This window comes from Notamacropus eugenii, chromosome 1 (genome assembly GCF_028372415.1).
Source record: "Notamacropus eugenii isolate mMacEug1 chromosome 1, mMacEug1.pri_v2, whole genome shotgun sequence".
NCBI classification, from domain to species: domain Eukaryota; kingdom Metazoa; phylum Chordata; class Mammalia; order Diprotodontia; family Macropodidae; genus Notamacropus; species Notamacropus eugenii.
The window spans coordinates 327,083,537-327,106,551 of NC_092872.1; the positions used below are offsets into that span (position 1 = coordinate 327,083,537).

A 23,015-nucleotide genomic window follows, 5' to 3' on the forward strand; every position below is an offset into this window, starting at 1 on the left:
TCTTACAGCAGAGTAATACTCCATTACATTCATGTATCACAATTTATTTGTCACTTTCCAATTGATCTACTTCATTTCCAATATTTATCTATCACAAAAAGTGCTGCTATAAATATTGTGGCATATATAGGGATTTTCTTCTTACTGATGGTTTATTTGGGGTATAACCAGTAACTACCAACCACCAACCATAAGTTCTTCTTTCCCAGACATAGTTTCCTTTTTCTCCTGGACTCCCTGAAGCAAGTATCCTCTTCTAGAAGCTAGAAATCATGTCAAACACTCTGTGGGCCCCTTAAAGTATCATTTCTTGTACCAAAATATAAAAGAAGCAAGGACTTCTAGGGTAGGATTAAGAAAGCCTAACTAACCAGGTAACCTCATTTGTCCAATGAAATTATATCCAAAAGAAGTTTTCTGTAATTTTTTTTTAATTTCTCTTTTCTATTACAAAAATCAGCTCTGTAAATCACTCAGGGTCTCTGACATCTGAGGAGTCTGTTGACCTGGTCTAATACACAAATGCTAGCTTTGCAAATTAAATGATTTATACTTAGAAATTTTGTGTCTCAATTTTCCTTTATTTCAGATAAATAATTTTACCATGTGTATATATGTCTATAGTTCTCAGATACAAAACCCTTATCAGAGAAATTTGACAAAGAGTTTTTTCTCATTTTACTGATGGGGTGGTGGGACCTGGATCCTCCAAAAGCCCTAAAACCATATCTAAGGCACCTAGCCACTCCCCCAGCCCCCACCATGAGAAAATTCTCTTCTTGTTACAGGCACAGAGTAGACCCTGCAATACCTCAGATAAAAGCTATTCTAGGGGTACCACACCCCCAAGGACTCTCTCTGGTGCCAGCCTAAGGGCCATATTTGGGCAACTTTGCTGCCTCAGCAAGGTTATCTCTGCTGACTTCTTGAGTTTTCCCATCCATTCCAGTGGCTCAGCATCTGGACTGCTTGCATATACTGACGACTCCCTAATCCTGCCCCAAGTCACCTAATTAGCATATTTGGCATCCTTTCACTTTAACATCAGTCCTATCTATCACGTTGCAGGTTTCCTAAGAACCCTCACCCAAGCAAGACAGCTTGAGTGTATGAATTCATTCCAGGCAACTCTGCCTTGTTCCCTCACATTTTGGGGGTTCCAGCACCCCCAAACCACATCATGACACTCTTATCCTAGATGAATTAAAGTTGTCTGTGCAGAAGCTGTTCTATCTGAAGTTATCAAAGTTAACTATTTTATCTTTTGTAATTGTGCCTATCTCTTGTTTTTTTTAAGGCTACATCTCTTATCTATGGTATTAGAAGCTGTTTCTCTTCTACTTTTTTTATAGTATAATCTTTAATATTAAAATTGTACATGCATTTTAAAAATTTTATAGAATATGGCATAAGATGTTGATTTAAGCCTAATTTCTGCCAGACTGCTTTCAAATTTTCTCAGCATTTTTTTTAATCAAATAGGGGTTTTCCCCTGGTAACTCATGTTTCCCACTTTATCAAACAATGGGATACTGAGTTCTATTGTTTCTGAATCTTCCTCATCTCATATGTTCCACTGATTTCTCTCTCAATTCCGTAACAAAAACAGGAAATGTTTCAAAGCTTTATAATATTAATATATATATATAAGCCTGAAAGTGTAATGCCCCTTCATCCCTATTTCATCATTTCCATTGATATTCTAAATCTTTAGTTTTTCCAAATGGTGTGTTAAATTTATCAAGTTTGGTCATTTGATTGATAGGGCATCAAAAATGTTATTTTTGGGGGAGGATTATCAATTTTATTATATTGGCATGTCCTAGCAATGAGCACTGAATTAGTCCAGCTTTTTAAGTTGTTCTTTATTTGTTTAGGAAGCACTTTAAATTGAATCTATACAAGTCTTTTGTGTGCTTTTGAGATTGATCCCCAAATACTTTACATATTTTGTAGTTATCTAGACTAGGATTTCACTAGTATTGTGCTTTTTTTTTTTTTTTTTACTATGATACAGAAATGCTATTGATGTTTGAGGATCTATTTTGTAGCATTCAACTTTGCTGAAGTAATCCCTGGGATTTTTCAAGCAAACTATCACATTCTCACCAAACAGGCATTGTTTTATCTCCTTTTAATTCCCTTTATGCCTTTAATTTCTTTCTTTTGTATTACTGTTATTGCTACTATTTCTGTAACTACATAAAATAATAGTGGTAAGAACAGCCAAATTCTTGCTTCACTGCTATATTTATCGGAAAAGGTTCTACTACATCCCCATTGCATACAGTGCTTGCTTTGGGGGTTTTAGATAAATACTTTTTACAAGCATTTAAGATCTATAGCAAAGATTCTTCTATACCTATAGTTTGTAGCGTTTTTTAGCATAAAAGAGCTTCTGTCAAAAGCTTTTTCTGAATCTGTATAGTTTTAGATGTTTTGGTTTTTAATGTGATTATGTCAATTGTTTTACTAATATTGAATCATCCTTGTATCCCTGGTATAAATCTCACTTGATCACAGTGAACAAGTTTTTAGAAAAAAATGCTGTATTCATTAATGATAATGAATTAAAGTCTTCTTTCTGTGTTTTCCCCACCCTGGTTTAGACATCAGAACTATATTAGTCTTATAAAAAGATTCTGGCAAGGTGCTTTCTTTCTCAGTTTTTGAGAATAATTTGTAAAGGGTATAGGTATGTCAACTGTTCTTTAAAAGTGATAAAAATCTTCCTGAGAACCAAGTAGAACAAGGTCATTTTTTTTTTTTATTTTTGTAGTTCTTTATAACTAGATTTTCTTTTCTTTTTTGAGACTGAATAATTTAAGATCACTCCCATTCTGATAATTTGAGTTTTTCATATTTTTAAACAAATTTTTCTATTTCTTTTATGTTCTTAATTTTGTTAGCATCTAACTATACATAACATTCTGATTAATCTTTATTCTGTTTTGGGTATGAATTTGTATTACTAATTTACTATTTTATCTGATTTTTCTACTTTTTAAAAATCAGATTAGCTAAGGGTTTATCAATGTTATTAGTCTTTTCAAAGAATGAGCTTTTAGTTTTATTTATCCTTTCTAGAGGTCTTTCTTGGTTTCCAATTTATCTCCCCTCTTATTTTTAACATTTTGACTTGTGCATATTCTAGGTTTGCTTATCTGTTAATTCTCTAATTTTTAAAAATGCATATTTAGTTCAAAATTCCTTTTTTTCCAATTTCTTAATAATACTGTAAAGGGAATTATGAGTTTCATATTAATCTGTGTATGTGTAATAAATATGCTTATTGATGGAATCCTAATAAAGTTGCCCCCAGTCCCAATATTTTAACTTCCTTGAGGTCCACGCTGAACAAATCATGTCCTGATTTAACCACACAATCTGACTTTAGCCACAACTCAGGCCCCTAGACTCAGTACAGCCACTGCCCCTAGCTAGCCACTCAATTCACATATTTGAACATGTGTTCTTATACTCAAAAACAATCACATCATTCATTTAGCCCAAGACAGGACCACAATACCTAACTATTCAGCTTGACCAGATGGGACCACTCTAGCTAGCCAATTAGATGGCAGCATGATCAGGATGTCTGACCACCAAACCATACAAAGGACCCTTCCTCACTATCTAATCCTTTAACAAACCCCTCCTGCCTTTTTAATATTCATGATTTGTTATGTAATTGCATCTTTACCCTATAAAAATCCATCTTGATTTCTCTGAAGCTGCTGATTCCTCCTGGAACCTAGCCCACTTCTTGAGAGGTGTCAATCTCAACAAATGCCTATACTTGGATTAGAAGTGGTCTGACTGAATTCTTTGAGACAGTTCTGCCACAACACATCATGAAACCACAACACTAATAACTGATTTCTCAAGAGCTGTCTCTCTGGCTTGGGAATCACAATTAACAATGCAGCTTGAAATGATCAATCAAAACCCCTGATAATGCTCTTAAAATCACTGCATTCTTGTGCCTGTGTATCTTAAGCGAAGTGAATCAAAGACTGCAGAACCTGTTCCCATCATAGAACTCTGGTTCTGTGCCTTGGGGCTGTAGGGGAGAAATCACAACCCCCAAAGACTTGATTCCAGAACTAATGTATTATGGACTCATGGGCTTGCCATGGGAAAGCACTCCTGCACTGGAAAATAATCGTTTGTGATTTATGTGTATAAGCTGTGCTTTTAACTTCAGCTCAGAGAGCATTCCTCACTCTGAAAGTGATTAATTATACCACTATTTGATTACTGGCAATCCTGTCTCTAGGTCTGTTTTGTGTGGCTCCAAGCATTCCCAGGTGTTAGAGATTGGCTCAGAAAAATCCTGTTAACAACATCTTTATCCTATAATAAAGATATGATTTTACCTAAATACTGTTTTAGTTCCATCCCAGAAATTTTGGTATCTTGTTAGAATGTTGTTTCATCATTTTCCTTTCCATAGTTATTTACTATTTCTATAATTTGCTCTTTGAGCAACTCATTAATTAAACTTTTATTGTTGTGTCCATTTGGGGCTATATTTTTTTGTTTGTGGCCCCTGAATGAATTTCTAGTCTTTTTGCTCTGTGATGTATAAAGTAAAGTACTATTCCTGCCTTTTTACATTTCTTTGCAATATCTCTGTGCTTTAGTCCATGGTCAATTTTTGTAAAAGTTCCATGTGTTGTTGAGAAATATGAATGTACTTTGCTGTTCCATTTAGAAGTCACAAATCTTTAAACTCTAGTTTCCTTAGTAATTTGTTCAGTTCTTTATTTTTCCTTTTGATTATCTTTCTTTTAGACTTATTCAAAAAGGAAAGAAACATATTGAAGTCTCCTTTCTCAATTGTGTTACTATCTTCTTGTAACTCAGATATTATTTCCTTCGTGAATATGGACGGCAAAGCATTTGGAGCTTAAAATTTTATTCCTGATATTGGTTTGTTGTTCCTTTCATTATAGTACTGTTTACTTGTTTGTTTTATTTTTTGAATGTTTGTTTTTGTTTTGTCAGATAACATGATTGCAAGTTGCACTTTTTTAGACTCACTTGATGCATAGTAAAATTTTTCCCATCCCCTCAGTTTTATTTTGGGTATGTCTTTATAACTTAAATGTGTTTCTTATAAGTAACAGACTGTGGAATTTTTTTATTCTTATTCAATCTGTTACTTTTCCATTTTATTGGCTTGTTTAATCCATTCACATTTGAAGTTACAAGGTTTGTATTTTTCTTCATCTCCTGCTAATATTGTTGGGGGGTTTTAGGTTATGAATTTTTCCCCTCTTCTGCTACAAACATAATACTAACCTTTTAAAATCTTTTTAAAAGGGGTCTTTAGTTTTTTTTAAGGGTTCCTTATTCCCACTGTCTCTCTTCCCCTAATCCCTGATGCCTTTTGGTATTTTGTTTATTAACTCCTTTTTTTATTGTACTTTTATCATGATAGAGTCTTCCCTCCCTTTTCATCTTCTTAGGTGGACAAGAAGATTTCCCCTTACATTTCTCCATGCATCTTATTTTCTTATATACTGCTGGCATAGTAAGCCTATTTTTTTAATGTACTTGTTATTTGCCTCTTTCCTTTTAGACTGTCCTTCACTTCTATGCATTTATTTGCACTTCCAATGATTTTTCCTGTAAAAGTCATATGTTCTGCTCTCATAATACTAATTTCTCTTTTGAATCACTCAGTAACTACATGTGGTATCATGTTTTCAAATTCCATAGGGTTCTCTATCTCATCAAGTTTTAGGTCATTTTTCTTTGTTTTGTAGTGTTTATTCATAGAAGTCCTAAGTCTTACTAAATCTGGAGGCCCTATTTCCTTCTGTTGTTAGTTCTTTGTGTTGATTTATCTGTTTATATTCAAGGTCTTCTTCCTGAGTTTTCCTCTTCCTGAAATCTTTGGCAATTTCAATCTCTGCCCCCTTATTTTCTCTATCATTCACTTTCTTACTACCTCCCTCTAATTGTGATTTCCTTGGGGACTGGATTTCAAAGTATCTCAGTTTCCTCCCCTACTGGGTAATTCAAGGTTTTTACAAGCTTAGGTCTACACCTCAACTAACTTTTGGGTGGTCAGAAATGGCCTGAGCTGGATGTTGTGCTTTCTCCCTCAGGCCTGGTGGATGATGCACAGCACCCCTACATACAAAGTGTCCCGTCCTAGAGTCCTGTCCCACTCCCTGTTTCTTGGTTCTCTGGCCAAACACTAGCAGCTCACAGCTTTGCAGTTCACAGTTCAGAACTTTGCAGAAGCTCCTGTTACAGGAGTATACCCCCAAATCGAACCACCACAGGTTGTGGCCACCTGGTTGTTGTATCCAGGGCCAATTCCCAAAGGCTAGAACCAGTGCTACGGCACTGAAAAGAAGAAAGGGGGACCAGAAAGAGGGGGCTAGTTTCACTGAGAGCCTGTGTCATATTCTTTGATTTGCTACTGCATGCAGCATCACTGCTGGGAGCATGGGAGATGAGGATGGATTCTAAGTGTACTCAAGGTCAATGAGCATCAGTTCATGGGTTTGGGGTTTTACTGTTGTTGCTGCTGCTGTTGTTTTAACCTTCTTTTGGCTTCTGGATGTCCTATACAAAAGGGACAGCTGAAGTAGCTTTATCTTTGGTACATAATTTCTGTCATGGAGAAGACTGAGAGGTTGTAGGGATCAAAGAAACTGTCGAGTTCTTTGTCTCACTGGTCACATCACCCCCATGAATATGTTGTTTACAAAAACTATACTTGAAAAAGTCACAAAACGTTTTATAAGGGGACTAGCAAAATCTATTACGTTTTATGTTAAGTAAAAAAAAAGGAAGAAGTAGCAATTATAATCTCAGAATAGGTTAAAAAAACCACTTAATTAGAAGAGATTAAAAGGGAAAGTTCTGCTAAAAAATAAAATAGGAAATGAATATCAATACTAAGCATATATGCATCAAAAGCCAGTCATAGCATCTATGCACTTTAAGGGAAATTTAAAGAAGTTACAGGGAGAAGTGGGTAATAAAAAGCATAATAATGAAAGATCTTAATTTACCTTTGAAAACTAGATAAATTTAACAACCAAATGAACAAAAAAAGTTAAAGAACAAAATAGAGTTTTTAAAAAGTTAAGACATAGAGTTCTCAAAGTTATTGAATTCAAATAAAAATGAGTGTATATATATATATATATATATATATATATATATATATATATATATTTCTTGGCTGTGCACAGAACATGACTATTAGGTCATCAAAAACTTCACAAACAAATGCAGAAAAGAAAAATACAAAACATCTTTTACAGACCACAATACAATAAAAATTATTCAACAAGGGATCATTGAGAAAATAAATAAAACTAATTAGAGACTAGATAACTTAATCCAAAAGAATAGGTGGGTGGGTCAAAGAACAAATTTAGAATTTTGCTGAGTGTTACCTTTAAAAGTTTCATTAAACACTTCAATAAAACATATACAGAATCAAAGAAATACGGCAACTATTTAACAATTCAAGCTAACAAAGGGTAGCAATACCACAAAGAAACGAAAACATAACTGTAACCTCACTAAAATACAACTCTATATGAAGCCATATTCACTATGAAGCAAGACAGTATGCAGTCCTTTTATAATGTAATACAAAAAGCAAGTTTTACTTCTAAGGTAGTTTCACCCATCTCATTTGCTCAAAGGTTATCAATGAACTCTTAACCACTAAATCCAATGATAATATCTAATTTCTTATCTGATGTGGCTTTTTTCCTTTAAAAAAATGTTACTTTTTTTGGTATTATTAATGTTATTTCTGAAAGACTCCCACTCCCTTTCTCCTGAGTACTTTTCCCTTTGTAACCAAGCACAGTTAAATAAAAATCAATACATTTGCCAGGCCTGACAACATATGTCTTATTCTCTAAAAAGATACAGGTAGAATACATGCTTCACCATCAGTTCTCTGCTTATGACTGATCACTGCTCCTCCCCTCCCTCTGAGCTACACACAAAAATGGTTATAGTTTCCACCTCCAGGTTTATCAAGTTTAAAAATTCCTTTATCTGATCATAACCTTCCATCCTTTCATTCTTCCCTCTGCCTTATGACTCCTAACCTTATTCTCTGTTCTCAAGGTGAGCTTCAAGACCTCTACCCTCAGTCTTTTCCCAAGTCATTACTTTTGTACTAGCTATAACCCCATCTTGACCTTTTGATGAACTACTGTAAAATTCAACTCTGCACTATCTAAACTATGAACTATACACTTGAATTCCTTGCCCCCTTGTCTTATTATTAACCATACCTTATCAAACTCCCACCTTGGATTATTCCCACCATCTTTGGCCTTTGGCACCTATCCACATGCTGCTATATGAAGCTGGAGAAAGTCAAGCCTCTTAGGTGAAAAGATTCACTAATGAATATGACTTCTGGAGACAGAATGAAGATAGCAGAATACAGAAGCACTCGTCTTAGCTCTCCCAACATTACCCTCCAAACAACTTTAAAATGATGCCTCAAATCAACAACTGGAGTGGCAGAGCCAAACCAAAGGTCAGGGACATTCTTCCAGTCTGAGACAACTTAGGTGATTGGAAAGAAAAATTTATGTCACGGAGGAGAAGGATGACTGAAGCCCATGTGGATAAAACACCAGTGGTTGTGGTGTATACTGACAGAAGCAGCAACAGCAGCTTTGGGAGCTCTCAAGCAAAGATGATAAGGATACCTGGCAACTGGTCAGAAAGATTATTTCAAGATACCCCTGTGCTACTAGATGTAGGACCAGATGCTGTTTGGCAACTCCACTGCCTATACTGAGGGCACAGAGGAGCACTTTCAGTCAAGAGGGAGTGGGAGTCTGGAGGAGGAACTGTTTGTCAACTCCATTGTTTATATCCACTTCTGGGTTCAAGGGCAGACAGGAACACTTTTGATTGAGAGTGGAAACCCTGAGGGGTAGTCACTTCTGGTCCCAAAGAAAGAGGAGCCCCAAGGATCAGTATTAATTGCAATTCCAAGGGATCAGAGGTCCTTTCTGGTTAAGGACCAGGATGCAGACCAAGAAAAGCAGTGACAACATCTCACAGTCAGATCACATCATCTCAGAATCACCAAAAACTTCTAAACTCTCAGAACTAGCCTTTTCAGGGCAATGCAGAAAAAGCCTCAAGCCTACAACAGGAAACTCTTCTCCCAAACACTGGGAACAAAGCCCAAATTACAAAAAGTCCAAACATTATATCAAGAAATAATGGGAAAATGAGCAATAACAACAAAAAGAACCTAACTTTAAGAAGCTAATAGGATGATAGGGAAGATCAAGAAACTAACTCAGAAGAAGACAATGAAGTCATTTGCCACAAACAGAGACTCCAAGAAAAAATAATTAATTGGAAACAAGATCAAAAAGAATTCTTGGAAGAACTAAAAAATTATTTGCAAAATCAAAATGGTAGAGGTAAAATTAGGTAAAGAAATAAAAGCAAAGGGAAATCATGAAAAAACAATTAGCAGGTTAGTAAAAGAGACACAAAAAAGGTGAAGAAAATAAAACCTTAAAAGATAGAATTGGCCTAACAGAAAAAGAGATACAAAAATTCACTGATGAAAATAACTCCTAAAAAATAAAATTGGCCAAATGAAAAGAGAGGCACAAAAGCTCACTGAAGAAAATAATTTCTTAAAAATTAGAACTGGACAAATAGAAGGTAATAATGTCAAGAAACAATGAAAGTCAAAAGAATAAAAAAAAATAGGATATGTGAAATATTTCATTGGAAAAGCAAATGACTTGAAAAATATATCAAGGAGAGACCATTTAAAAACTACTGGATTACCTGAAAGCCAAAAAAGAAAAAAAAAAAAAGGAACCTAGACATCATTTTTCAAGAAACTATCAAGGAAAACTGCCCTGACATCCTAGAACCACAGGGTAAAATAGAAACTGAAAGAATCCACCAATCCCTACCCAAATGAATCCCCAAATGAAAATTCCCAGTAATACCAGAGCCAAATTCCAGTGCTCCTAAGTCAAAGAGAAAATAGTTCAAGCCGTTAGAAATAAACCTTAAATTCAACAGTAAGGCTCACAAGATGTAGCAACTACCACTTTAAAGGAACACAGGGCTTTAGAGCTGGGATTACAACCAAGAATAGCCTAACCAAGCAAAACTGAGTATAATCCTTCAAGAGGGGAAAAATTGCCATTTAATGAAATAGAGGACTTTAAGTTTTCCTCATAAAAAGACCAGAGGGAAATAGAAAATTTTACATAAAAACACAAGACACAAAAGAAGCATAAAAAGGAAAACATGAAAAAAGAGATTCAAAAAGGTTAAAATAAAATGATTACCTAGCTACAGGAGAGGATGATTTATGCATCTTCTAAAAAACTATCATTATTATGGCAGTTAAAGGGATTCTGTATAGAAAAAAGACGTAAGAATAAATCCATTACGTTAAGATGATGCAAAAAAATTGGACAGGTGAGAAAAAAGGATTGGATGCCCTGGAAGAATGAGAAAAAATTATTTTACTGAAAAGATGCACAGAACAAAGAATTTTTACATTGGAGTGGAAAATAGTAGGAGTGGGGGGAGAGGGCAGGCAACACTTGAACTTCACTCACATCTAGAAAAAAGGAAAATAGAGAGACAGATATAAATATATAGAGAGGGGATTGGAATGGAATAAAAAAAGGTGAATGGGAAGTAATAAAAGTGCAGAAAAAAGAAAGCAGTGGTGAGAAGCAAAACAATGTTAAAAGAGGAACAGGATAAAGAAAAAGATAAATAGAAGAAAATGCAAAGGAGGGAAACATAGTTAGTAATCATAATGTGAACAGAAGGAACTAACCCATAAAATGGAAGAGGATGGCAGAAAGGGTTCCAAATCAGAATCCAACTATGTTGTATATAAGCAGGGGTAGCAATAATGATCTCAGACAAAGCAAAGCAAAAATAGACCTAATTAAAAGGGATAAGTAGGGAAATTACATTTTGCTAAAAGAAACCAGACAATGAATAATATCAATACCAAATATATATGCACTAAATGGGATAGCATCCAAATTCTTAAAGGGAAAATTAAATTAATTATAGTAGGAAATATCGAAACTATAATAGTGGGGCACCCTCAACTTTCCCCTCTCAGAGCTAGATAAACATAATCAAAAAAATTATAAATGAAGAAGTCAAGGAAATGAATAGAATCTTAGAAAAGTTACAATATGATAGGCTCTGGAAAAAAGTGAAAGGGAATAGAAAGGAATATACCTTTTTATCAGCTGTACATGGTACCTTCAAAAAAAAGCTGACTATTGGGGCATAAAAACCTCACAACAAAATTCAGTAAAGCAGAAACACTAAATGTACCCTTTTTAGACCATAATGCAAAAAAAATTACAATAAAGGGACATAGAAGTATAGTTTCAAAGCTAACTGGAAACTATATAATCTAATTTGAAAGAATGAGTGGGTAAAAGAACAAATCATAGAAACAATCATTTCATTAAAAAGAATGACAACAATGAAGCAATGTTCCAAATTTGTGGGATGCAGTCAAATTAGTACATAGGAAAAAATTTACATCTCTAAATGTGTACATCAATAAAAGAAGGAAAGAAAGGATCAATTAAGTGGCCATGCAACTAAAAAAAGTTTGATAAAGAACAAATTTAAAATTTCCAATTAAACACTAAAATGGAAATCGGGAAAATCAATAAAACCAGAAGTTTAAAAAAAAATTAAGGCAGCAAGAGCAACAGAAGAGGACGGATGTCTGAACGTGTGCTCACCAGCAGTACTACTTCCTCCTCACCCCCACCATGATCATTCCAGTGCACTGCTTCACATGTGGCAAGATCATGAGCAACAAGTGGGAGGCATACCTGGAGGCTGCTGCAGGCAAAGTACACCAAAGGGGATGTTCTGGACGCTCTGGGCCTGAAGCACTACTGCTGCCAACCGATGCTGCTGGCCCCCATGGACCAGACAGAGAAGTTTCTCAACTATGCGGCCCTAGAGAAGTGAGCCCCCACCCCTGAAAGTCCCCATCAGCTGTCTACTACATGGAAGAACCCCCATCCCTGAAAGCCCACATACGCTGTCTGTCACATGGAAGAGCCCAAGGAAAAGAGCCTCCATCCCTGAAGGCCTGGTTCAACTATCTGCCACATGGAAGAGCCCCATTACCAAAGGCCTGGCTCAGTTATATGCCACAAGGCCCTCAGAGATGGCAATAAACCCGCTACTGGGGGGAAATATACCACTGAACTAATAAATAAAACTAGGAGCTGGTTTCATTTTTTTAAATAAAACAGATAAACCACTGATTAATCTGATTTTTAAAAAACCAAATTCCTAATATCAAAAATGAAAAAGTGACTATACCCACCAATGAATGAATATAGATACAATAATTTTAAATAAAATACAGAAATTACAGAAATATATTACAAAAATTTTAAACTATAACCAGGTTGGATTTATAGCAGGATTGCAGGGCTGGTTCAATATTAGGAAAACCATCAACATAACTGACTATAACAATAAAAACAAAAATCATATGATTATACTAATAGATGCAGAAAAAGCTTTTGACAAACTAACACCACTACTATTAAAAATACTTTCAAAATGCATAAGAATAAATGGAGTGTTTCTTAACATAACTAGTATCTATCTAAAATCAAGAATAAGTTATTATTTGTAACAGAGATAAACTGGAAAACTTCCTAATATGACCAGGGGTGAAGCAATGTCCATTATCACCACTATTATTCAATACTGTACTAGAAATATAGCAATATGGCAAGAAAAAAAAATTCAAGAAATACAACAGACAATAAAGAAACAAACTATCACTCTTTGCAGATGATACAATGGACCATTAGAAAACCCTAGAGAATCAAGTAAAAAACTACTTGAAACAGTTAACAACTTCAATAAAGTTGTAGGATATAAAATAAACCCACAAAAATCATCAGTACTTCTATAAACTGTCAAAAAAAGTTCAGAAGCAAGACACAAAAAGAGAAATTCCATTAAAAGTAAAACCAGAGAGAATATAAAATATTTGGGAACCTACCTGCTGAGACAAGGAATTATACAAACACAATTACAAAACACTTTTCACACAAATATAGACAGATATAATAATTGGAGAAATATCAATTGCTCATAGGTAGGCCAAGTAAATATAAAAATTACAATCTTAAATTAATTTTTCTCTTTGTGCCATACCAAACACCAAAAATTATTTTACAGAGCTAGGAAAAATAATAACAAAATTCACTGAAAGATCAAAAGGTCAAGAATATCAAGAGAATCAATGAAAAAAAGTAAAGGAAGGTGGCCAAATTTTACCAAACAATAAACTGTATTACAAAGAAGTAATCATCAAAATAATCTGGTACTGGCTAAGAAATAGTGGTGGATCAGTGGAATAGATTAGGTGCACAAAACACAGTAGTATAAAATTACTATACTAATCTAGTGTCTGATAAGACCAAAGATCCAAGTTTTGGGGATGGACTCACTATTTGACAAAAACTGCTGGGAAAACTGAAAAAAAATTTGGCAGAAATTAGGAATAGACCAACATTTCACACAATATGCCAAGATAAGGTCAAAATGGGTACATGATTTAGACGCACAGGGTGACACCAAATTAGAGGAGTACAGAGAGAAATTAATGATCAAAAAAAAAGACAGAGAGCATTGTGAGATGCAAAATGGATAATTTTATAATATTAAATTTAAAAGAATTTGCAGAAGTAAACCTAAGGCAGCCAAGATTAGAAAGAAAGCAGAAAGCTGGGAAATGATTTTTACTGCCAGTGTCTCTGATAAAGGCTTCATTTCTCATAGGGAATTGAGTCAAATTTACAAGAACACAAGTCATTCTCTCTCTAATTGATAAACTGTCAAAGATTATGAACAGGAAGTTTTCAGACAAATCAAAGCTATCTATAGTTATATGAAAAAATGCTCTAAATCACTAGTGACTAAAGAAATGCAAACTAAAACAACTCTGAGGTACCACTTCACGCATATCAGAGAACATTGTACTGTATGATGATCAACTGTGAATGACTTTGATCCAAGACAACTCCAGAGGACTCATGCTGAAAGATGTTATGCACCTCTACAGGAAGAAATGATGGAGTCAATGAAGATTGAAGCATACTATTTTTCATTTTATTTTTATAGGCTTTTTTAGGTCTGTATTTTCTTTCACAATCTGACTAATATGAAAATATGTTTCGCATGATATATAGGTACATGTAACCTATATCAAACTGCATATATCTCAGGGAAGGGAAATTGGGAAGGAGGGAGAAATTCTGAACTCAAAAATTTTAAAAACGAAGGTTAAAAATTGTTTTACATTCAACTGGGAAAAATATTTTTTAAAAAGTAAGTAGACTGAAAACAAGGATTATTTCATTCTTTTAACTGTATCTAGCCCTGTATACACAGTAGACATCTAATGAATGCACAGAATATTGTATTATTTGTACACCTATGTCTTTGAAGATAATTTAAAGATAATAAATGTTAATAAATGTCTAAATGTGCAATTCACTTTGCAATGCACTACCAAAGAGAAAAAATTATATAGTTCCTACCCCTAAGGAACTTAAAAATCTAGTTTTTGAACAATCACATACTGGAAAGTCCTTGCCCCCAAACTGCTTATAGTCTCATTTTCTGTTTTTATATTCTTAGTGCCTTATACATTCCACAGGTTTAAAATGTTTAATTCAGCTTTCATTACCCTAGGTCATTCATTTTCCCCATCTACCAAGCACATATTAAATTATATTACCAAAAGGATTCTACAAACCTAACTCTATATATCTTCTCCGTAATAGAAAATAGCTATTTTGGGTAGCTTTTTTTTCCAACTTTTATATTTTGCTGACTTAGAGTACACTAAATTAAGTATAAAATACTTAAGACTATGTAGATTAAGAATTTGAAAGCAAAAATTTATAAGAGTAATGTAAAATATAGGCAAAGCACCTATAATCAAGAATTGAAATTATTAATACTAGATCACTATTAGCTCTTCACATTTCCTTTTCATCAATTTTTTTACATAACTTTTTGTTTTTGCTTGTTTTACAGAGATTTCATTAACCACAGAACTTAATGATGCAAAGAAAATTCCAGTGGGCAGAAAGAAGGGGACTGGATACTATCTACAAAAGTTCCAGAAATTCACTTTTGATTCTAGGTGCTAGTTCAAAAACTTGGGAGCCTAGTGAAAAAAAATTCAATTTTCAAATTCTTATATTTTGATGACAACCAAAATCTGCCACTAGCAAACTGTATGAACTATATTATAAGCAAACACAAAAACACATAACAAATCTTTTTCCCTCTTGATTTTTTGGAGTCTCCTTTACCCATCAAAGCTAATAATCTTCTTTATTCAACCTCCTGGATTGTTGTAAGGAAAACACTTTTGTATAATATATATATACAATATCTATAACATATATATAATTGTATAACAATATTCATAATATTAATCACTCCAATTCCAATTTCTTCTAAATCAGTTTATACCTCAAGCACTACCTCTCAGGTACTCAGTCAATTCATGGCATTTATTAAGGTGCCAGGCACTGTGCTATAGCACTGAAGTTATACGAGGCAAAAGACAGTACCTACTCTCAAGAAGGTCACTCTAATAGAGAATTCAACTTGAAAGCAACTATGTAAAAACAAGATGTATTCAGGATAAACTGAAGATAATTAAAGAAAAGAAGGCACTAGAATTAAGGGGGACTGGGAAAGTTTTCTTGTAAAAGTTGAGCTTTTAGTTAGGACTTAAAGAAAGGCAGGGCAACCAGGAGACAGAGATGAAGAGAAATAGAATTACAGGCATCGAAGAAAGCCAGTAAAAATACCCAGAGTTTGAAAATGCAGCATCTTGTATGAGGAACATCAAGGAGGCCAATATCTTGTCACCAGATTTCAAAGTACATGAGAGTGAGTAAGATATGAGAAGACTGGAAGGGTAGGCCATGACAACACATAATTTTGCACGTATGTACCTAGATTGATAGATGAGAGCTAGAAACACGTACACACACATACACATAAACACATATAAGCATATTAGCTTTATTAGCTTAACTACTCATATCTACAAGAAAAGTAGACATCAAAGTAAGGCAATGTGGTATAGTAAAAAAATAACAGGATCAGAGGACACAGCTTAGAGGATGATTTTGGACAAAGTCAAAACCACTAAATATGAAATATACAAATCATGTATGTAGAGTATCTTTAAACAGTTTTATAATACTTTGTTATACAAGAGTAACCAAGCATCTGTTTATCATCATTTTTCTTGGTTTAATTTCTTATTTATTATCCCCCTCCCCAGTCTATCTGAGCACTTTTACCAAAGTTACATTCTTTACATAATCCCTCTACTGTCTCTGAATTGAAATGTTTTTTCTTTTCCTAATGTTAAAAATTCTGTTGGCAGGCAATGCTCTCTACAGTATGACACAGGAAACAGAGTACTGACTCTGAAATCACAGATTCTGAGTTCAAAAATCAAACTAGGAGCAGCTAGGTGGTACAGTGGATAGAGTACTAGCCTCGAATCAGGAGGACCTGAGTTCAAATCTGGCCCCAGACACCTGACACTTGTGTGAGCAATCAAGTCACTTAACCATGATTGACTCGCAAAAACAAAAATCTCTTACAAAGAACAAATTACTATCACCACAGAGAATTGATGGATAGACAGATAATATACAGAGGTAGGCAGACAGACAGACAGAGGATTTTAATATCCCCTGCTTCATGAACTCTGGTATCTTAAATCTGGGAGGTACTAGAGCAGCGGGGAACTCTTGATTGTTGAAGTTCATTTAGATCATGTGAGATGCCAGGCTAGTTAGTCAACACTTTAGGCCTTAAAATTAGCTGTGTCTCAAGTTGGGAAGTATACCTTTTTGAATTATTCAACGTTTGGGTTATCTGGTTCTCTGGATATTCTCCAGACTGTAGCCCATGCCTAGTGATTTTGTCCCCTTGGATTCTGAAATTCCAAAATTGCCAAACACTTATTCCATATCTTGGATACCTCTGCTGCCTCTCACCCTTCTAGCCCTTTTGGTACATCGTTATAATTTACCTTTGGACTTACTCTCCCCTTGTTCTGTTCCCATGATTAATAAATTTTTCATCAATCAACAAGAATTTATTACTCACCTACTATGTACCAGGCAGTGAGCTAGATAACTTTGCTGGGAATGCAAAGACAAAAAGCAAAATAGTTCGAGCTCTCAAGGAGCTTACAATCTATTAGGAAAGATATGATCTGTATATGTATATAAAGATATATGCAATAAACACAAAAATAAAAAAAATAAATACAAGGCATTCAAGGAGAGAGGGTACTGGAATGGTAATTTAAATGGAAAATCTTTCATATTCATTAATAGGCCCATGTAACCTGCCTGGATGGGAGAGTTTGCTGAATGGGTGGAACAGGAATAGGTAGAGCTGGAGCAGAGCTGAGAGAGGAAGTTAATCTTGAGAGCAGTCAAAGCTAGGAAGGATGCAGGCAAACAGGCAGCTGGCTAGCGTGAGTGATTTTGTGATTGTCTGTGATTTTGTTTAAGGTAGCCTGCTTGTGATTTGTTTAACGGAACTGGTTTATGGGAAGCCTAGCAGGGGGAGGCTTGGGGATAGTGTAGTCCTCTGCATTGTTATTGTTTACAGATTTTTGTTGCTGTGATGGATTTGGGTTTTCCTTCCACGTGGAGATTCTGTGGTATTTCCCGATTCAGAATTGTGCACTGTGGGCGCTGTGAATATTCCATTGGCACTACAGGTACTAGGAACTGGGAGGAGGTAGAAATAAGAAAAGGCTTCTTAGAATGTGGTGCTGTAGCTGCCGCACCTTGAAAAAAGTGAAGGATTCTACATAGCACAGGCGAGGAGAAAGTACACTCTAAGTATGAAGTATAGCCACTGCAAAGGAATAGAAACAAGAGACAGAGAACTGTGCTGAGAAAATAATAGAATACACTAAGTACAATGAGACTGGAAAGACAAGAGACTGAACTGATGTAAAAGAATTTAAAACATAATAAGAATCACTGGAATTTATCAATGGAGGGCTACAAGACACAGTGCCTGGCCTACTATGGCCCTAGTTTCAGTTCCATACCTACACAGGCAGGAACAATAATATATGCAAGCTCAAATATGTAAAATAGTTCTAAAAGAGATCTGTAACATTTTGACTAATGACAGCCTTGATGAAATGAGAATGTTCCCAAGGTGTGACTTCTTTGAAAAGTATCAGACTATGTCTGAATACATAAGAGCTAGTATGTTTGTTAGGTACTGAGTCTCATCACTTAAAATTTTAAAAGGTACTATAAATAAAAGTTTTAAGAATACTATTTTGCATATATAGTATTACTTGACTTTATCAAGGAAATTCAAAATACTGAATCCCATGTTTCATAAGAAGGTAGGTATTTTTAAGTGAAATATAAAGAAAAGGGGGGAAAAAAGAAAAGCATTTATATAGTGCTTACTACGTGAGAGGCACTATGCTAAGAGCTTTACAAATCTTATTTGATCCTCACAACAACCCTGGCAAGTATGTGTTATTATTTCCCCCATTTTAGAGATGAGAAAACTAAGGCAAATAGAAGTTAAGTGACTTGCCTAGGATCATGCAGCTAGTGTCTGAGGCCAAATTTGAATTCAGGTCTTCCTATCTCCGTATCTGGTACTCTACCCAATTGTACCACTTAGCTGCCCCCAGCAAGCTGTATTCAACCAACTTCTCAGGGTTGTTGTGAAGATCAAATGAGATACTGTTTGTATAGTGCTTAACATAGTGTGTGTATGTGTGTGTGTGTGTGTGTATATATGTGCGCGCACGTGCACATGCACACGCATGCATGTCCCCCCATCTCCAAGTTAAGGATATAAGAGTTGTGTTGGACTGCAAAATCAATGAGTGAACAATGTGATATGGAAGTCAACATAAACAGAATCTCAGGTGTTTTGAGAGATATATTGTGAATCTAGGATTAGGAAGCTTAAGAAGTCTCTGCCCTGGTGTGAGTACATGTAAGGTACTGTATTTAGTGCTGGAGGCCATGTTTTATAAAGAGAATTTTCATATGCTGTGGAATGACCAGATGGTAAAGTCTTGGTATTATATCATGCTAGAATTGTTTAAAGCAATTAGAGGATGTTTAGCCTGAAGAAGAAAAAACTAAGAGACAACCTGATAGCTGTCTTTTGATATGTGAGAAGTTCTATGAAAAAGGAATTTGATTTGTTTGCTTATTATAAGAGGACAAGACTAGAACACTGCAAAGCTGCAAAATGCCAAAGTAGTTGGTAATAAGGGTACGAGGGGTCTTCGAACAAAAAGTTGGATGATTACTTGTTATAAATGTTGTAGGGTAGGTTCTTACTCACATATGGCTTAAACTAGATGACTTCTGGGAGTCCCTTCCAACTACACACACACATATATTTATATACAAACATATAGTCTCTAACTATGCTTCCATAACAATCCATATGTGTACATACATGGAATGGTGTATTGTTAATGTATTATTGCATAAGGGAAGATCTTTTCCATCCATTAATATGCCCATGTGACCTGCTTAAGTCACATGGAAGCCTGAGTCACATGAGTCTGTGGTGGGAGGAACTTGCTGAATGGGTGGAGCAGGAAGGATGGAGCGGAGCTGAAAAGAAGTTGGACACAGCAGTTAGAGCTGAGGGAGAAAGACGAAGTAAGCAGTGAGCTGTGAGTATTCATTTGTGGGAAGGCCCTAGCCGGGGGAAGGCTTGAGGATGGTGGTGCCCCCTGCATTGTTACTGTGTATAGATTTCTTTGTTGCTATCATAGATTTGGCTTTCTGGTGTTATAAACAAATGTTTTGGTTCTGTCTTCCATGTGGAAAGTCTGTTATGTTTTGAGATTCAGAATTACACCAGCGTATTCACAGCTGCTGTAGGTGGTGTGAATATCGCCTTGGTGATGGCAAGACGGCAAAATCAGAGATTTAGAATAAAAAGGAGCTCAACTGCCCCATTTTACAGACAAAGAAACTGAGATGCTTAGATGCTAAGTGAATTACCCAGGGTCACACAGGTAGCAACCGACAAGGCTAGGATTCAAATTCAGATCCCATGACTCCAAATCAAGATTTTTCTAAAAGATCTTCTTTTTAAACCTTGAATCTTCACTATAAATGTGTGTGTATGTGTGTATACATGTATTCACATATATACATAAATACACATGTATACATAATCACAGTTATTTTTATTCTGTTCTAATACCGTATTCTATAGATTATAGCTGTATAACACACACATTGACTATATAAACGTGCGTGTGCATGTGACAGAGAGAAAGTTAAGAAACAGCAAATTATGTTCAGTTCTTGGTACCACAAGTTTAAGAAAAGACACTGATAAGCTGGAATATTCAGAAGAGCAATCAAGATAGCGAAAGGTCTAGAATCCATGTCATGTAAGGATAAGCTGAAGGAAATGGGGATGTTTAGCCTAGAGAAGCCTAAGGAGAAATGGCATAATAACAGTCTTCCAATGTCTGAAGCACAATCAAAGAGGAAGGGGGTTTGTTTTCTATGGTCCCAGAAGGGCAGAACCAAGAGCAAATGTAAAGAGGCAAATTTATGCTTGATATTAGGAAAAACCTTCTTAACAATTAAAGCTGTTCAGGAAAGCAACATATGCAATCGCTACAATAATATAAATGGAAAAAAAACGAAAGAACACTGTATAATGCTCAAGCTCAGACTCAAAAGACAAGACTGTGAATGACACACAATGCATATGCTTCCAGTCTCAGTTGATGAGTTGGTTAGATTTCCTGAGCTCTTTTTTTTTTTCCCCTGGTTTGTTCATTTAGGCGGGGGGGGGGGGGGGGGGGGGGGGGGGGGAGGTTGGTACAAAATAAAATGGCAGAGGAAAAGGAAATGTTTGGAAATGAAGGTGTTAGAAAAACAACAGATAGCAGTAAAAATAAAAAAGAACTGTTCAAAATTGTAATGAGTGTCCCCTCAGTGGGGAGGTCTTCAAGCAAAAGCTAGATTATCAACTTTCAGGTATGCTGTTAAGGAGCTCCTTTCAGATAAGCAGGCAGCTAGCTAACTCAGTGAATAGAGCACTGGGTCTGGAGTCAGGAAGACCAGAGTTCAAATCCAACCTCAAACATTGGCAAGAGAGGATTCTGCGAAGATGGCAGAGTAGGTCAGAAAATTCCCACGAAAGTTAAAATAGCACCTTAGGGTGAACAAAGTATGGGAGGAGATAAACAAGAATAGGGGCACAAGAGGTGTTTTCCTGGGACAATTTGGGAAGATCGAAATAAAAACCCCAAGACAAGGTTTGGTTCTGGTGAAGAGTAAATACCTCCAGGATAGGGTCCATTTTAACAACAAGAGGCAAGCCCTGGGATTAGCTGGTTTGAGAGGCTGCCAGGGCTCCAGCCACAGGAACTTTCAGCCCCTAGATAGTGAGGAGAGTTGGGTGTTTAAGTCCCCAAAGACTGAGGGAACCCCTGCTGATAAGGAAAGCCAGACCCAGCTGTGCTGTGGAAGAGTAGTAGGGAGAAGGAACCAGCACATGCCTAGGGAGTGCAGAAGCAGTGGGGCAGAAAGCCTCTGGCTGCAGGCACTTGCAGTAGGTTGGAGGTTTGGCTCTGGTTCCAGGAAGGAGGGGAAAAGTGAAGATCTGGGGCAAGAGTTACCACTTCCCATACCCCAGGGATAGAGGTGATTACAAAAATTAAGCTATCACCACAAAAAATGCACAGGCAAAGGAGAAAGAAATCAACCACAGAAAGTTGTTATTGGAATAGAGATGACTGGGGTTCATCTTCACAGGAAGATATTAAAAAAACCCCAAAGAGTAATGTCAAACGGTCACTTGTCCAAAAAGAATGCTCAGAAGATCTTAAAAAAAGAGTTTAAAAACCAAATGACAGAGATGGAGGAAAAACTAAAGAAAAAATAATAATCCAAGAAAAACAAGGAGGTTATGAAAGGGAAGTCAACCAATTAGAACAGAAAATCCAGAATCTTAAGGGAGAAAATGACACCTTGAAAATGAGAACTAGTGAAGCCAGAGAAATTATAAGAGACCAAGAAATAATTATGAATTTAAAAAGTAAAACCATTTGGGAACAGCTAAAAAGAGTAATTATTTTATACAAATTAGGTGCAAGAGTAAGAATTGATACAGAGGAGATGGAAGAGGAGGGTTGGTGGTTCTGATAACCTACTTTTCATCAGGAATGGGTTTAAGAGGAAACAATACATATATATTGAGAAGAATATAAAAGTCTTCTAAATTCAGAAGAAATAAACAGAAGGGACATAGGGAGGGGGGAGAAGACAAAGGAGGGATCTTTAGAGGGGAGGAGGAGGAGGAGGGAACAGGTAAAAGGGTGATATGGAAGGGTGTTTAGATTTATGAGAATGGAAAAATAGACAAGGAATACCCTTGGAAGAGGATAGGCAAGTAATAGGAGGGCAAGGTAGTGGATAGAAGTAAAGTAGAGGAGGCAAGAGGAATAGGAAACGAAATAGGCACAAACATAAAAAAACAAAGATCTTGAGTAGAATATGTTTGGGAAAGTGTATGTCTATATATGCACGTATGTATGTATATGTGTATGTATATATCTATAGCTATAAAGAAACATATCTCAACTACTTTATTATAGCCTTCTGGGCAGGGTGGGGGAAGGGGAAAAAAGAACAAAGTAAAAAAAGTGCGCAGTACAGAACAAAAGAACTCACAAGGAAGCAAAGACAGACTATTTTCAACACATGTATTATTTATCATACAGCCTTCTTGAAAATTTATTGTTCCATAATTTGAATCCTCTGTTATGTTCTGCCATGCATATGACATGCTTTTTTTTTCTTTTTAACTTTGTGTTTAAGTTCCAATATTTGTCTGTTATATGTTTTTGG

The 23,015-nt window shown here is 35.6% G+C and overlaps 1 protein-coding gene and 1 pseudogene across 1 annotated transcript in view; one reads left to right on the top strand and one right to left on the bottom strand.

Moving 5' to 3' along the window:
- TMX1 (thioredoxin related transmembrane protein 1) overlaps window positions 1–23,015 on the bottom strand; it is a 50,069-nt gene that overhangs the window by 25,518 nt on the left and 1,536 nt on the right.
- Window positions 11,814–12,018, top strand: LOC140518009 (DNA-directed RNA polymerases I, II, and III subunit RPABC5 pseudogene; annotated as a pseudogene).